The sequence below is a fragment of the Amblyomma mixtum genome, chromosome 8, assembly GCF_055824585.1.
Source record: "Amblyomma mixtum isolate Tamu chromosome 8, ASM5582458v1, whole genome shotgun sequence".
Classification (NCBI taxonomy): domain Eukaryota; kingdom Metazoa; phylum Arthropoda; class Arachnida; order Ixodida; family Ixodidae; genus Amblyomma; species Amblyomma mixtum.
This window is the reverse complement of record NC_143019.1, coordinates 92828559-92844823: the sequence shown is the minus strand read 5'-3', so window position 1 is coordinate 92844823 and position 16265 is coordinate 92828559.

Genomic DNA, 16265 nt, shown 5'->3' with positions numbered 1-16265 from the left:
GTTTACGGGCCTAATGTCATCTCGGTGGACACCCGAACCGCACCGTACAGGAAGGGAGGAACGCCACCACCCATTCAGCGCGATGCCTTGCCATTTGAACGCAAGGTTTTTTGAGGAAAGGAAATGGCGCAGTAATTCTCTGCCATCTCGGTGGACACCCGAACCGCACCGTAAAAGAAGGGAGGAACGCCACCACCCGTTCGGCGCGATGCCTTGCCCTTTGAACGCAGCGCTTTTTCCCCGGGCCCCTGTGCGCCTGCGCGGCTTTGCTTCGATGCGCGAAGCCCCTAAGAGATCACGTATGAGAACGAAGTGTAACGTGGCACTTATGTGCTTTGTGCACGCGTTATTAGAAATCGGAAATTATAATTCCGTGCATTATCAAACCCACAGCTCCACTGATATCTTGATAAACATTGAGAAGGCACTGGCAGCAGTTATTTTTTGTCTCGTTTGAAGACCAACCGGCGCTTGCATGCCGGTCGCGTAGGAGGGCTTACAGAGTCTCGTTAAATCTCGTTAAGTCTCGTACGGTGCCCGGATGTTCTCGTTTCAGAGCCCGGATGACTGGAATTCAGTGCCCGGATGAGTGGATTTCAGTGCCCGGATGACTGGAATTCAGTGCCCGGATGACTGGAATTCAGTGCCCGGATGACTGGATTTCAGTGCCCGGATGACTGGATTTCAGTGCCCGGATGACTGGATTTCAGTGCCCGGATGAGTGGACTTCAGTGCCCGGATGATGGCTCTCGGTCTCGGCGTGACGTCACCACACTGCCGACAACGGGGGCTAAAAGCATTTCATGCTTAATACGGAACGAAAACAATTCTACGCGTAGGCTAAGTACACGCCAGGAGCAAAAACGCGTATGCAATCCGTACGTAAAAGGCGTCTGCAAAACCTTGGCCAGCATTCTCGGAAAGGAAGCGGTGGAAACTGGGTACCAGCCGGATATCATTATCAGGCGCCTCCTCCACTGTCCCAAAGACTCGTCGTCCTGCAGAAAAGATGCAAGGCGTGGTACGCAAAAACCCTGCTCGAGTGCTTGGCGTCTAGAGCGGCGTTACTTGACGGGATTGAGTTGAGGAGTTGGGTTGAAAACTGGTTACTGGTTTCATGTAAACACCACACAGACGGTTCCGGGGGTCGAGGAAGTGAGTCCAGTCGACTCCGCTGCCGAAGGGTTGGGGGGGGGGGGGGGGTTGACTCGCTCAACCCCAACGGAAGATAGCACGTAATTAGTGGGAGTGAAGAGGATAAATTGCGATCCTGTTTTTACGCTTGCGCCATCGCGCCTGCGAGACAGCGGTGCCATGCCGCAATCTTGGAGGCTACCACTGCCTTTACCGCTGCGCTGCTCGACGCTTGGTGTCGCTGCAGTTCAACCGGTCTCGACTCGCTAAAATCTGGTGCATGCAAACACGCAATCGTCGAGTCGGGCTGACTTTACACAACTCGACCACCCGATTAAATCTACCGAAGTCAGGTTCATGTAAAGGAGGCTTAGGCTGGGGACACCAACAATATGACGGAAAGGGTGAAGCAGCACAAAGCTTAAGTAAAAAAAAATTCTCTGCGTCTCCCGTAACCGAGAGTAGAGTAAGCATGAAATGTTTACGGGCCTAATGTCATCTCGGTGGACACCCGAACCGCACCGTACAGGAAGGGAGGAACGCCACCACCCGTTCAGCGCGATGCCTTGCCATTTGAACGCAAGGTTTTTTGAGGAAAGGAAATGGCGCAGTAATTCTCTGCCATCTCGGTGGACACCCGAACCGCGCCGTAATGGAAGGGAGGAACGCCACCACCCGTTCGGCGCGATGCCTTGCCCTTTGAACACAGCGCTTCTCCCCCGGATCACGTATGACAACGATGTGTAACGTGACATTTATGTGCTTTTTGCACGCGTTATTAGAAATCGGAAATTATAATTCCGTGCATTATCAAACCCACAGCTCCACTGATATCTTGATAAACATTGAGAAGACACTGGCAGCAGTTATTTTTTGTGTCGTTTGGAGACCAACCGGCGCTTGCATGCCGGTCGCGTAGGAGGGCTTAGAGAGTCTCGTTAAATCTCGTTAAGTCTCGTACGGTGCCCGGATGTTCTCGTTTCAGAGCCCGGATGACTGGAATTCAGTGCCCGGATAACTGGAATTCAGTGCCCGGATGAGTGGATTTCAGTGCCCGGATAACTGGAATTCAGTGCCCGGATAACTGGAATTCAGTGCCCGGATGAGTGGATTTCAGTGCCCGGATGAGTGGATCTCGGTCTCGGCGTGACGTCACCACACTGCCGACAACGGGAGCTAAAAGCATTTCATGCTTAAAATGAACAGAAGAGCTGTGGTCGTACTTCCTAGCCATGCCACCGCAGGGATGACTTTCACGGCACTATCGTGGTGGAAACAGAACCAAACTGCGGAGAAGCCGTCTGCTTGAGTCATGACGGAAGAGAATGTTGAATGTTGTCTGGGAACCACTCCCTTTTCCTACATCCACGGTTTAAGCTCCGCGACCCTGCGGTCGACCTTATGTGGGCTGAAAAAAGCCTCCGCAACGCGCCCGCAGTGGCACTTTCAAGAAGTAGTAGTAATGGTTTACTCACAAAAAAATACAAAAAGGAAGCACGAGAGCTGCAGCCGGTGGAATTCACGGAATTCACAGCCGGCGGAAGTCACAGGGAGAGGATAGCGAGGAAAAGTACGGAGGAAAGCGACCGACAGAAAAGACGGGAAAGCTTTGTACACAATTCACAAAATACAAAAAGTATCAAGTTCGCGCCGCTCACAAGCTAGTGCCTAATCATTGTTGTACACATTTAAAACACGCGTAAATTCACTGCATATTCAAGGCCGCGTTCTGGACAGCGCGAGCGGCGCATTGCGCAAGTGGCCCGGATGAAGCGGCCAGCTGCCGCCTTAAAGAAGAAACAGAGCGAGTTTTGAAACGTCGTGTTATCCTACAGGAACTTATTTGGCTGGCGTTTACTTCTCAATTAAATGGAAATTATAATCATAAAATTTAAATTGGATTTGCCTCTGGGTTGTAGCTTTGGGAAAAGGCCTAGCTTCCTGCACAGCAAGTGGAAAATTTGTCAGAATAGCTCACAACATGCCGTTCCATGAACTCTGCGTTATTGCTTCATAGTTGGCACACACTTTCGACATGAACGCGGAAATTAGAAGCGATTACGGCAATGGCAAAGCCCTTAGCGATGGCAAATGATCGAACAATTGGAGGCACTTTAACAACCTAGAAGAAATGCTGTGAATTACCACACTACGAATTGTTACACTGGACAAATTGCCTAATGCGGACAATTCGTTAGTGAAACAGGCACGAAACAGAGCACCGGGTTCCTGCATAAAATCCTGCAGTACTTGTAACAAACAAGTTTATGGGCATCTATATATGTACAGATGACAGGAGTACAGCAAGAAGCCCAATGAATTCGGCTTGATTGGGCTTGCGCTCGAGGACGAGGAGTACGGCCCTTACTCTATGGGTACACGAGGTACACCACAGGGGGCGGTGTTATCACCGCTCCTTTTCAACATCGCCATGATGCACCTGCCCGGCCGACTGGCTCAGGTAGATGGCATAAAACACGCACTCTACGCAGACGACATTACAATCTGGACCACCGAGGGGAGCCTTGGGGAGATAGAGGACCGCCTTCAGCAGGCCGCCACCATAGTCGAAGCATATGCTGCCGACTGTGGTCTCCAATGTGCTCCCGCCAAATCAGAGCTTCTACACGTCAGGACAAACCACAAGGACAACACGTCTCTACACATATCTCTGTCAGGCGGTCCCATCAGAGAAGTGGCGGAGCTCCGGATCCTGGGTCTGTTCATCAATAACAAACTTAGGCCGGACTCTACTATAGCGAAACTCAAGAGCATAGGTGAACAGGTAGGGCGCATGATCCGCCGTGTTTCCAACAAGCGGGGTGGTCTGCGGGGCAGGGACGCGCTACGGCTCGCCTATGCCTTCGTGACCAGCCGGATCCTCTACGCCGTGCCGTACCTACGCACCACCAAACAACAAGACGAGCGCATTGACGCCATCATCAGGAAGGCAACAAAGCGAGCACTGGACCTTCCGGTGGCTACCTCCAACGCCAAACTGAAGGCGTTGGGAGTGGTAAACTCCTATCAGGAGTTGCGGGAGGCCCACCTCGTGAACCAATATACGCGGCTATCGCAGACGGTGCCTGGGCGCCGCCTGCTAAACCGCTTACACATCCAACACACATGCATACCAGAGGGGACGGAGAACATCCCGGTGCTGTGGCGCCACATGCTCTTGGTCGCTCCGCTCCCGCGTAACATGGACATGGCTTCACATGAAGGCAGACGACAAGGGCGGGTTCGCACGCTTGAGAGGCAATATGGGTATAAAGAGGGCGTCTATTACGTGGACATCACAGGGCCGTCGCCCGCAGGATTCTTCACGGCAGACGTAGTCCACAGGGGAATGAATGTCGATGGGCTATCTTTTCGGGCCCCAAATTCAACACGAGCGGAGGAAGTCGCAATAGCTCTCGCTGCCGCCGATCCAAAATCGAAAACGGTTATTACAGACTCTCGCCGGGCCTGTGAACATTATCTTGCAGGCGAAATATCACCTCTGGCCTCGCAAATTCTAAGACGCGCTCTCGCCGATCCAACTCGCACAAAAGTGATCTGGGCTCCTGGCCACCAGGGTCTACGAGGCAATGAGGCCGCTGATGCGGTCGCCCGAGCGCTCACACACCGGGCTCCTCATCCTAGCTCTCATGGCTCAGAAGCTCATAAACCGCTTCTGCGGTTCCGCGAAATCCTAATTTATTATTGCGACAGCCACCGTCTCTACCCGGCACCTGCCAAGGGGCTGAGTAAGGCGGAGGAGCGAACTCTGCGGCGCCTGCAGACAGGAACCCTTCTCTGTCCTGCAATAGCAAAACACTTCGATCCGAACACAGATGGGCGCTGCCAGCACTGTGGAGAGATCTGCGATATCTTTCACATGGTGTGGGCATGTACTCAGAATCCTCACCTTCCCCCCTCCCCCACCCCCACCCGAGAGGCATGGGAGACTGCCCTCCTCAACTGCTCCACACTGGAGTCCCAAAGGGCTCTGGTCAAGCGGGCGCGAGACGGGGCCTCGTCATGCGGTGTCCCGGACTAAGGATACCGACCATGCAGCAGGGTTATTTATTTTTTTTTAACCCTCAAGCTCTCTTGATTAAAGTTTTTCACCACCACCACCACCTGAACGCAGCTGAACAAAAACACACTGAAGCGCGAGTGGGACGAATTGTAGCAGCCACTCACGCCAAGCAGCGATTCCATCTTCGGTCTTCATCCTGCTAAGGTGCAGCCTCGTCGTTCATGCTCGTGGCGACGGCTCGGGGTGGCCGCCGAAAGCTTGACCGCGCCCCAGCAGCGCCGCCTCAGAATCAACTAGCTCACCACTTTCGCCATCCTTATTAAGTGATCCCCGCAGCGATCACTTGCCATCTCAAGAGAAAAATTTGGGTCATGCGTAGTTGTGTTGTACCCGTAAGCACCTAGATTACTGGGAGACAGCGCTTGCAGTTTAAAGGGCTAAAAAGATGCCGCGGAGCCCCACAAGGTCTATCGCAATGTTACACGGAAGAGCTACGTCATCGATCAAAGTATATTAAAAAAAAATAAAGAAAAGACGCAGGCTTTCATACGCTGTGGCGAACTAAACTCCCTTTCTGTCTCACCTGCACGAAAGCCTTGTCGGCACCGACAGAGGGTTCAATTCTGGAATCGGAGCCTGACAACATCCAAGGAAATGCAGCAACCGCGCAAATTGCCCACTCCCGGCATGGGGAGATAGTTACAAAAAATAACAATGCGGGATCCTTTCGAGGCCCGCAAGTGCAATAAGTAAGCCTTAAATCCATTAACTGGCATGCAATGGAAGGCAATTCTGCGGCCAGCCGCCCCGGTACTTGACGCTCAAAAAGTGTATACCAAAGCTGCTGGGGTTAAAAGCTCGCAGTTGGATCTCAGTTCCAGACAAGTAGTGCATCTTACGGATGCAACGGCTCAGACTGAACATCATGACGGTCCTCTCTTGGTGCATTTCAGCGGTACGTCTCGTGGTGACCTGTGCTTTTAATTTTAATAAATTAGATTGCTGGACCCAAGCGAGTCGTCTGGAAAAACTTGCATATAGGCTTTCGGAATGCGAAGTAAGGATTAAGAGGGACAAAGGGAAACGTTCGCATTGCGGAGATACACGTGAAATTGTTGGACCGTCGTAAGAGGAACTACTACGAAAGCATTTGCCAGGATTGTTTTCTTTGGTCAAGAACGTGGAGGCTCGTTCGAAGAGGTCAAAGGTTCGAAGGCGATCAGATAGCGCCCAAGTTCGGACAATAAACGATGCCAACTGCGATCCACGTAAGTTTCTAGATGACTCGGCGGGAAGCTTCCCAGATGCCAAAGTATTTGGGTTCCCGGAGAAGCATTATCATAAAGCTGGAACAAAAAGTAATTGACGGAAAGGTACCACGGAGAGTAGTAGTGCCCTTTTGCTACTACCTTGTACTTTGAGCCGTGACTTGTAAAATGGCACTTGCATCAACGTGGGTGATCATGGAAGGATCACCTTTAAATCTTTGCACCATTCCAAAAATCAGTTTAAACCTGTACACATCCTGACAAAACTCTATACTTTGGAGAAATGTACCGGCCTTATGCACAAAACAGCGCAGAATCGTTCTTCTGTCTCACTAGTTTAACCTTAACCCCGGCAGAGGCTGCAGCTTAATAGTTTAGCTTAATAGCGCACACGAAGTCTAGCACTAAGCAAAAAGTCTCGAGAATCAGGTTGTGTCTGCCACTGTGAATATAGGAGAGCAAGAAACCAAGCGGTCGCGTACCCACTGGTTTCCATTGTGCACGAGCATTCTCTCGGCCTGGTACTCAGCTTTCTCAGGGTTGAGATCGATCGCAAGAGGGTCTTTGGACAACCCCACGCATTGATAGGTTGTCGATCCACGAAGGGCGTGATCAACCTTATGCGGCAAAAACTCATTTGTAGTTGTTTTTATACGTGGTCGTCCTAAGGTGTAAAAGCACATGGATCTCACATACTAGACCGTACAAGCCCTGTGATCTACTCCAAGTTGCGTGTGTTGTAAGAGCAGGTAACTTTTTTAGGAAGCGCTAAAAATGGGCTATTGTATTGTATGGTGAACAGTGTCGCACGATTACTTCATACTTCAAGTCCATAATAGCCGGCCTGCGTTGTCACAACCCAATACCACAAATCTACGCGCCGCAACTATAATTAAACTAAACTAGAACTAAAGTATATGCCTCTCAAGTGGCTCCTTACAACATGTTTGGCTTTTTTGGCACCTCGGTATGACAACGGTTATGTTGAATCACTGTAAAGAATTTTTATGCAGGTTGAGGTAAAATGAGAACAACATAAAGTGCCTACGCACTGCTGGTGCGGATTCGTTTTATTGTCATTCTTAATCCTTTTTCCTCACAGGGATAGGCTCTGGATGTACTGGCTGTTGTTGTTGTTGTTGTAGTTGTAGTCTTTGACAGGATGGCACATACCCACACTGGGGGATCGGCCAAGAATCGGGAGGTAAAAGTTTGTATTCACCTGTAGGATGTACTGGTGGAATTAAAGTTCTGCACAACTTCTTCATCTTTCTGCGATTTAGGTGGACCGGTGGCTGGCTTGAAACTCTGTTGTGCCTTTCCTTTAATACTCGCCCTTTAAAGTTACGCCCATTTTTCCGAATAAAGATGTGCAATTAGAAATTCCTGCCAGCTTCTATTAGCTCTTGTTTCACAACGACAAGCTGCACGTACAGCGACGACGCCACAACTACCCGCCGTATGTAATATCCATATCAGTTTTTTTTAGAATTTCGAATGAGCGGTTACATTCGGCGCTGTGGCCTAACAAATTTTTGCTAAAACGCGCCAAAATACATGCGCTTTCGAGAAGCTTCCAGGCAAAGCAACCTCTCCAGTGCACGTCACTCGTCGAAATGGCCGCAATTTCTTGGGCCACAACGCCGACGGTAACCGTGTTTTCGAAATTCTAAAACCTGATATGGATACTACTTACGGCGGGCTACACGCCTCACACTAATTAAGGTGCCTACCTATAATAGTTAAAAGCTAACTATTCAATATTTCTTAACCAGCATGCTACTCAGCATGTTTTAGCTGTATTCTGATGTACTACCGCACTCATAATAATATGCCAAAAAACGACCTTCTAACTCGAAAAGCCTATTTTAAAAATTGTGCAAACTCTTAGGTGAAACACCCTGTATATCTTTCGGACAGCAAATGAATGAACAAAAGTCACTTATTTCAAAATCTCACTTTACATAGTACAAGATATAAATTAGCCCATCGCATCTCCAGTTGATGCATAACTTGTCTAGTTGAGTGGTTCTCTAAAAACAAAGAAAAAGGTAATAAAAATGAAAAACTGAGGAAGCCCACACCAACAGTGCTTTGCCGGGCTTATAGCCGATAGAAAATAAACCACAAAAAAAAACACATTCTAAAGTAAAAGGTATCAAAAACGGCTAAAAAACGAAGCAAGGGACGAGCTCCAAGTCCACGAAGCCTAATCATCGTCGCACTAACAAATATAAAACACAAGCATACAAAGCACGAAGAGACAGAAGTGAGGACCGAGACCCCAGGCAAGGTGGGCAGGTGGAAGACGACGTCCGGGAGGTAGCAGCTGAAAACCATAAAAAAAGAACACAATCACAAGAAGCCAAGAATGGCAGCAAATTAACAAACAGCACGGGCAAAAATATTATAGGGGACACTTAAGCTCCGCCTTGAGGGTATGACGCCACAGCTTAATGGGCTGATACCCATATATGCGGAATAGGCCAGAGAACCAGAAGATAACCTCCCGCATGTTTCCGCGTATATCCAGCCCATCATGCCAGATATCATATTTTCAACCTAAAGGAATCTCGAAAATAATCGAATCTTTAAAATTTACTTCAACAGCTGGCGTCGACGGCATCGATGCGAAAGTGCTCAAAAACACCAAGGAAATCACGAGAGTTTTGTCCCACATTGTTCAGCACTCATTGTCATCCGGCATCGTCCATCATGATTGGAAAGTAGGTGAGGTTGTTAGGGAGTGCGTAATTTCTTTCACCCTAACAAGCACAGATTTCAAAAAGGTCTTTAATGCGATAGCCAACTTGCTCTATTTCTTCACTACATAAGTACTAAACTAGACCTTCACATACCTGCTGGCGCTCTCTTTATCGACTTCGGGAAGGTTTTTGACAATGTCCCTCACAAAAGCCGACTACTAAACTTTCCCAGCTAAATCTTAACCCGCTCGTTTTTAAATGGTTACAGGATTTCCTCACCAACCGTCAGCAATTAGTAGAAGCCAAGTCTTCTTCGCACTCTAACATACCCTCTGGTGGGCCGCAAGGCACAACCTTCTCCTTTTCTTAATTTACATCAATATCTTACCTAATGATATTTTATCAAACATCCTCTCATTCGCCGACGATTGTGTCATTTACTCTTCTATTAACAGCGCTGCAGATAATAATGTTGTTCAATGCGATCTACAAGGGTTGCATGACTGTTGTCGCAGATGGATGATGGTCTTACTAACCAAGCTGCGCGTGTTTCCTTGGACAGATGACAAAATTACCCCACCAAAATTATTTTGTGAACGATTCCAGTTGACATCTCCGCTGCACTTAATTAGTCTGCCCACATAATGCGGATAATAAACAATTGTAAAACTCTTGGCTACATTCGTCATAATTTACATCTAGCTTCAGCAGTAGTTAAATTACAGCGCATTATTCAACTGTTACGGCAACATTGTTAAGGCTACAACTGTTAAGGCAGCACTTTTAAGGCAACGCACTGTTCAACACAAAAAAGCCATCTGTTGGTACCTTCTGGCGGTGGAGCATGACACAGGTTAACAATTGCCCTGTAATAACGGTTATTCGGATTACAAACAATCTCAGGCTTGTGATGATGGTTCCAGTTATTTCAGAGCCACCAGCGGGATTGCTGGCCCCTGTGATCCATATTTGATGAGGCGGAGCACTGGAACGGTCTCTGCGTGCTCAGACGGGCGGCTGCTAAGTGTTCAAGCAGTGAAGAAAAAGAAGTCCACGTGGAGCTCGTTCTTCCGCAAGCGCCATTGCTAGCAGAAGAAGAAAGGCACCGTGGTTATCGGACGTGTGATGGCTTCGATGAAGGCATCCCCCTCACCCAGCGACACCCGCGAGGCCTCCGTCGCGGGGCATCTCATCGACATCCCCGCAGTGACGGCGTCTCCTGCTGGGGAGGTCGACAACCAGCCGGCATCCAGGGCAGGACCGACGGATGCGGCAGATCTGAATCCTGGCGACACACCAGTAAGCGCCACCGTGCGAGAAGGTCCTGGGCACATTGCTGTCACAGGCCCCGTCGAGGCAGTCGAAGACTCCGAGGGGCACGCAACCTATGAAAGTGAGAGCACCGAGGAGAGCCCTCAGCAGGAGTCGCCGACTGACGATCAGGGTATGTGCTTGTCGATTTGAAAGCGCTGTGAGTAGTTCCTATCAGCTTACGTTTCTACAATATTGACTTTCCATTCAGCAGAAAGAAGCCGGCAAACTGCTCAACAAGTAATATATTCCGTTTGGAGACGAATCCTTCTTTCACAAGATATGCATACAGATACAGTACAGCCATGAAATTTCTAGACATTTGCCTTACGGTTGTCGTCCATGGCTGATCTCGGGGCATATACGAGGTCTGTTAGAAAAGTATCCGACCTTTGGCCGTTGAAAAAAAACTTGCATAACTGGAGCGTTGCAAACCTAGTCATCTTTAAAGTAGTCTATTTGGGACTCCACACACTTCTCCCAGCGGTGCTGCCATTGTGGGAAGTATTCCGAAAAGGCCCTTTTCGGAATGGAGTTTAGCTCAGCTGTCGTTGCAGCCATAATGTTCTTCCTTGTCTGAAATCGCGCTCCTTTCAATGACCTTTTGATTTTGGGAACCAGCCAGAAATCGCAGGGGCCATATCAGGACAGTAAGGAGTCTGTTGAACTACAGGAGTCTGGTTTTTCACCAAAAAATCTGATTCGAGTGCGAGGAATGTGCAGGAGCATTGGCGCGATGGGTGCGCCAATTTCCTGTTGACCTCAGCTCCGGGTTCATGCGCCGCACAGCATCACGTAGGCAACGGAGGACATCCCTGTAGTACTCTTTGGTCATTGTTTGACCCTGTAGAGTGCGTACTCGTGGTCTGCCACACAGAGGGTGTCAAAGGAAGCAGTCAGCATCACTATCACATTGCTGCGCAATTGGTGGGCCTTCTTAAGTCTTGGTGACGTGGAATGCTTCCACTCTGACGACTGGGATCTGGTTTCCGGGTCGTACCTGTACACCCAAGACTCGTCACTAGTGATTATGATGTTGATGAAGTCGGGGTCACTGTTTGCGGAATCCAGCATGTCCTGTCAGACTTCAACACGAAGCTGCTTTTGCTCCACCGTGAGCAGCTTCGGCACGAATTTCGCCGCAACTCTCTCCATGGACAAATCTTCGGTGATAATGGAATGTGCGGAGAAATTGCTCATGTCCACCTCTTCCTCAATTTCTCGGATAGTCACGCGACAGTCCCGCATCACCATAGCGTTCAGTTCGGCAATGACCTAGTCATTTTGGCATGTTGATGGCCGATTGGAGCGTGGCTCGTTCTCCACCGATGTGCGGCCATCTTTAAAACAATTGTAACACTGCTTAAACTGTGTGCTGCTCATAGCATCTTCACCGAAAGCCGTCTGAATATTTCGAATGGTTTCCACTCGGCTGTCGCCAAGTTTATGGCAAAATTTGTTGCAGTAGCGCTGCTCCTTTCACTCCGCCATTTTCCTTGCAATAAAAAACCGACGAGAGCACTGCACACTGCCTCACTCAAACGCTGCTTCCCAGCGACTGACGCTATCGGCAGGCGGGAAAAATTCATGCATGCGCATGAAGGTTCAAGGTCGCCTGATGCAAGCGCGCTTGTCTCATATCCATCAGGTGTTCGCAAAAAAAAAAAGTCGGATACTTTTCTAACAGACCTCGTACATCCTAAAATGCAGATTTAGAAACAGCATCGAACTACTTGAAGGAGATTGACTTAAAATGTTCAGTAGTCAGCATTTATCAGGTGTATCGAAATGTAAACAAACACTAGCTGCAGTGCTCTTTCCTTGAAAATTTCCGTTATTCTATTTACAGAATTCGCGTCGCTCGTCACGGTCCATGTACTTTGTTGTGCCTTTGGCCGTACACGACCCTTCGGCGCTGTCATTGGCTATTGTGCTTTCCAATGAGCACGACTGCACAGAATATGGGCCGCGATGGCCCTACTTCAATGCCGATGTTAGTATTGTTTTCTTTCGGTGCATAACTCTTTCGTAGAACCAAAAGGAAATTTTGCTAAAAGGGCCTGGACGGTAACTGACCCCTTTTGATAGAGTTCCGTGAAAGTGCCGGAAAAATAATGGGACATTTACAGAATCTGCGGAGGTAGAAACTACTGCAGATAAGGGCACATGTCTGGAAATGAGTCAGTCGTGTTTGGTTGAAATCGTATGGTAGCCGCTTACTGGAAGTGTGCATAGTGCAGGGGTCCCCTCAAATGTAGCAGTTGTGCAAACACGCCCTCCTTGCATTTGGATATTTGATCCCTATTTGTTCACTTAATATTTATTAATGATAAAGCATGTTCAAGCGCCCCACTGCGACGTGTACTTACCCGTGAGTAATAAGAACGAAAACTGATTGATCAGAAATTTAATGCCTCCTCAGCCTCAGTCCGCTACAGCCAGCATAGGGCGACTGCCCTTCAAATCTTGGTCAGTTTGTATTGTGTTTTCATGCTTTCACTACGGTAGACGTGAAGAAATGTACGATGCATGCAAACGCAGGCTCCATGGGAGCTGAACGGAAGTCAACTCAACCGAGGACCGATCCCGACCTCCCGAAGACAGCCATCAAGCCTCCAAACTCATCGGCCGAACAACAACCCGACTATTCTCAGCACGATGTTCCAGGACGACGAGCGAAGGACCAGGGCAGCGTCGGCAGCATCCTCAAAAATAATGCTCATCGCACACCTCCGGGAAATCCGGGAACTCCGCGTCTTGGGCTATCCCCACTTCCTTCTGTAACTCATGCGCGCGAAGTGAAGAAAGATGAAGTCCGGGGTACGCGGGCACAACAAGCCGTGAAGCAGCTCGAACCAGACCACACTGCGACGCCGCCTTCGGGACAGCGCACCCCTGATTTGAAGGTTTGTGCTCTCTTCAAATGAGTACTGGAACTCCCTTGGACGTCCAGGTGATGTCCTTGAAGCTCGCAGGATGACAATGAGAGTTTTAATGTCCATTGGGGAGCTGTTTTTACACATCTTCTTCGACGAGTTCACGGTTGGAAGCCAGAAAATTTAAACGCAGAAAAGAGCTACACGATACCCTATAGGAGAGGCTTTAAGAACACGAACTTAAATGCCCTTTGTAAAGGAAAGTTATATTAATAGAGCTTACTGGTTGGTAAATTGTTTCATGTGTGTAAAATATAGACCTCGAAGTTACACAGAAACCTGTGCTGTGTGTTTTTATTTGATGTTCCCTTGTTATTGGTTGTCAAGTAGAGCTGATATGTCTCCTTTGCTATAACCTACCACCTACTCGACAGCAAGTTCAGGGGCCATAACTTCTCAATCGGGCCCCTCCCTGTGTGTTCCTAATTCTCTTTATCAAATTAACACTTGTGCTTTGTGTGTGTATTGTGCTCACCTACGAGTATGTCTCGCCAGTCTGTGTGCTACATTTGCACTGAAGAAGCGGCTCTATAATTGTTCACCCTGTCTAAAAAAGCATTTCAGATTTTTAATGTCTACATTGCCGAATTGTAGCAAAATCCACCAAGCATGACGCGCTTTCTGAAAGCATTTTCCACTTTTTACATATTTGCAGGTTTTAAGAATAACGATACCACGCTTTGCCGGAGAGGGGAAATACCTTGCAGGGAAAGACTTCCAGTCAACCGGAACGCAGATGTCAAACTACTGCCGCCCAGGGTCAGGCACCCCGCCAGCGACTGCTGTTGAGGTTACGGCTGAATCAGAACGACGAATCAGAGGTGGACCCCATTGTAAGGGTCGAGCTTCACCCGGGACTAGCTCAGCGTCTTCAAGTTTGACGTCAATGGTGGTAAGTGGGAGTCGGACGCCGTCCTTATCAGAGCGCGACCAGCAACAGCAAGAATTTCAACGGCGACGCGAACGTTCCGAAAGTCCGAGCTCAAGCCCTGGAAGAGACGCCATTAGCAGAGATGTACAACGTTGCCACACGTCTCCGAGCTCATTTTCTCCAGCAATGTCTGGGCGTTTCTGCCCTAAAGACACTGCGCATGAACGCAATGAAAAAAAGATGATCGTTCGACCTGCCAGCAGCCTCTCTTGCTCGAGGCATTCGTCAGAAAAAATTTGCCTGCGAAAGCATCTTCGGGACAGGCGCGCAGTGTGCGAAGATGAGAAACCCCAAAGAGGAATATCCCTATCCGGGAAGTCGTTGTCCTCCTCCTTATCCACTCGCCGCGGGACTCCCGAACACAGTGGAACGTCCGTGCCGAGTTACGGAAGACACTCACCTCGACGCATGTCAACGACCTTAACGGGGGAATCACCTGAGCGGAGATGTGGTCGACGCCAGCCCCTGCCGCACAAGTTCGAGGACATTCGGATGAGAAGCCCGCCGATATACACACGGTCCCTGTTCGGTGGCAGCGAGGCCCAGTCGGCAGACTCGCAGGCCTCCTCAAAGTCGACCAGGTCGGACTCGCCGCTTCATCAAGCTAACCGTCGGGAAAGCATCCAGCCGGCGTACGTGGAGACAACGCGCAGCGTGACAAGGACACCGCAGTTCGTATCCAGCACAACGCAGGGCTCCTCCGCCAACAAAGGCGTAAAGGTGACCTCTTCTTAGGCTAAGCCGCTGACGGACGGTTAGCGATTACTGCCCCAAGGAACCCAAGTAATCGGCCATATATTGGAAATTAATGATTTCACTTTGGTCATTTGTAGGACCGGGATTGGCCAATACATTTCCAATACTGGGCCGATTAGCTGTGCTGCTTGGGAGCGCAGCGCACTGTTCATTGCGCTGTCTACGTTGCATGACTCACAGAATGTACAGTCAAAGCACAATGCAAATTTCATATTCATATTTGCAAAAGTTCCTCGTTTACTTTCACACCGTACATTGATTTATGACCATCATTTAGGAGCAGTGTCACTGGGGCAACCTTGCGCACTGTGTTGGAGGCAGTTACATAAAGGTGCTTAGATAAAATTTTCTGGAACCATGTTCAAGCGCTATATACGGTTTAAATTCCACTCTGACGGGCAGAAAGAAATTTTGATGGTTTTGTCTGTTCACTCACAAAAGTTTGGCCGACTAGAACTCACACTCAAGAGGTCCGGGCTCACTATAACTCATGAATTCAAACTCGTTTAGGCTCGCAAATCAATTAGGTTCACTCACTCAGCAGTCCTCTCTGGTCAACCACTCATAGCGACTCATATCTCACTCGAAGCGGGTTCGATTCCGGCCGCGGCGGCCTAATTTTGATGAGGGCAAAATTCTAGAGGCCCATGTACTTTGCGATTTCTGTACACGTTACAGAGCCCCACGTGGTCGAAAGTTCCGCAGCCCTTAACTATAGCGTCCCTCACAGCTTGGGTCGCTTCGGGACGTTAAACCCAATAAACCAAATCCCAAACCATCATGTATCACTCAGATTCACAAATCATCGAGGCTCATTTAGTACTCCTTTGGACTCACACACTCGTTTCGAATCACGCCTCATCTGCACGACTCCTGTGTCCAGAACACCCTCTCACAACGCCAACGCCAGGCGCTCTTCAAGAGCCAGCCACCGATACTGCCCATCTTCGGCGTGGTTCTCCTGGTAGGGGTGCTCGTCGCATCCCTCTTCCTGCTGCTGTTCTTCGTACACCCTGAAGTCTCCAAGTGGCACGCCAGCATCCGCGTGTGTCGTTCCGAGCGGTGCCTCGACTACGCACGCCGTCTTCGGTACACGCTGAACACCTCGCTTAACCCGTGCGAGAGCTTCACGCGATTCGTGTGCGATGGCTGGCGGCGTCGCAACCAGCTCACCGTGCGCGAGGTGGCCTTCCTGGACGT